The sequence below is a fragment of the Bos indicus x Bos taurus genome, chromosome 28, assembly GCF_003369695.1.
Source record: "Bos indicus x Bos taurus breed Angus x Brahman F1 hybrid chromosome 28, Bos_hybrid_MaternalHap_v2.0, whole genome shotgun sequence".
In the NCBI taxonomy this organism is placed as follows: Eukaryota; Metazoa; Chordata; class Mammalia; order Artiodactyla; family Bovidae; genus Bos; species Bos indicus x Bos taurus.
Window position 1 is genome coordinate 8,700,162 of NC_040103.1, and position 1,900 is coordinate 8,702,061.

Below are 1,900 nucleotides of genomic sequence, written 5' to 3' on the forward strand. Positions count from 1 at the left end.
AGTCTTGTCCAGCACCATAGTTTGAAGGCGTCAGTCCTTCGGCACTCAGCTTTCTTTGTGGCCCAACTCTCACATCCATGCAAGACTACTGGAAAAACCATAGCTTTGACTAGACAGAGCTTTGTCGGCAAAGTAATGTCTCTGCTTTTTAATATGCTGTCTAGGTTTGTCATAGCTTTTCTTCAGGGAGCAAGTGTCTTATAATTTTGTGCAGACACACAGAGAAGGGAGCAGATGGGGTTCCAGGTCTGAGGAGCGAGGCTGAGGGACACGGAGGGCTGCCTCATGGACTACTCACTATTATTCTCCATCCCCGTGCTGGCTTCTGGAGGCTCTGTCGCCTCACTGCGGTACCTGGAGCACTGCTGCGGAAGGAGGTTGGGCGGGGGGGAGGCAGGGTCTGTCCCCTGCTCTGCTTCTCCTTGGAGACCTTTGAGGAGGAAGATGGCAGTCTGGACTTGGGAGGGGGGTGCTGCAGGGGGCATGTAGGTATCAACACCAAAGATCCCAGAGTCCCCTGTGGAGCAGAGAGGAACACAGACCCACAGGCTCAGCAGCCGGAGGGCAACTCGGCACAGATGGATGCCAGCTAGAAATGCCAGAGGTCCTGGCAGCTGCCCGCTCCCAACACCGTGCCTGCTCCCAGAGAGCTTGGTTCCTGAGGGAATGTGCCTGAACTCCCCTCACCTCTTTTTTTTTTTTTAATCGTTTGGCCCTGCCTCCTGGCATGTGAGAATTTAGCCCAACCAGAGATCGAACCCGAGTCTTCTCCATTGGCAATATGGTGTCTTAACCACTGGGCCCCCAGGGAAGTCCCCCCTCACCTACTTCTGTTATGAGACTTTTCGTTTTGTTAGGGGAACCACAATCCAAAACTGCCTGCCTGGGCCAGGCCCAATAGTAACCACTTACCAGTAAAGGTCATGGTAAGGAACTCTGAACTAACAAGCTACCACCAACCAGAACTCAGGAAAGGTCAAAAGGAGAGAGGTGATGCCAGTTCATATATCCCACCAACCTCCCAGCATCCTTCAAATTGGAATCCATCTTGAATGAGTGACGCGTGTGCCACCAGGAAAGACCCAGAGTCAGAGTGATTGGCCAGAGACAACCTGGAAACTCACCCCACTGCCATAAAGCCTGAGACTGGCGCCAAGTGGCGGAGCAGCTCTCCCACTGGGTACCCCTTCCCAATAAGGTCTCTTGCTCTGTCAGCACATGTATCTCTTTGGACATTTCATTTCTGAGTGTTAGACAAGAGCCTGCTGTCGGGCCCTGGAAGGGATCCCCGTTCTTGCATGCCTCCTGTACTGTCAGAAATTCTAAGTGTTAATATTTATGTTGTCTAAGCCCAGCACCATATGCGCACCTAACAGATACTCAGTACATGGTGGTCGTTTCTAAACTAAATCTGTGAATGGATAAACAAAACAATGGAAGCCCTCTTGGGCTTAGTAACCAGATCCCTGAACCTTTATTCCTCAGGTAAGAAAAGTTAGTTGCTATAAGTATTAAAATGAAATGGCTTAAGTAATAGAGGGCATTCATTTGGCTTTGAGGAAGGCTGATCAAAGCAACTATACTTGCACAGCATGTCTGTCTTTTAAGACCTAACAGTTTATTTCTTCTGAGAAGCCTTTTTGAATTACTTATACCTGTCAGCTACAAATTGGCACTTGCCATGGGCACTAGCCATCTACCTCTACAAGGATTAAGTCATACCCTGCTACAACTGCTGACCTTCAATACCGCCTGAAGGGAGTTCAGGGTGGACAGCAGAAATGAAGCACTCTGTCCTCTGAAAAACAGGCAGAACAGGTCTTCAGATAGTTAGATATGTTCAGGAGCTGATATTATGAGCCCAATTCTTGTATCTCCTCATATCTGCTGCTGCTGCTAA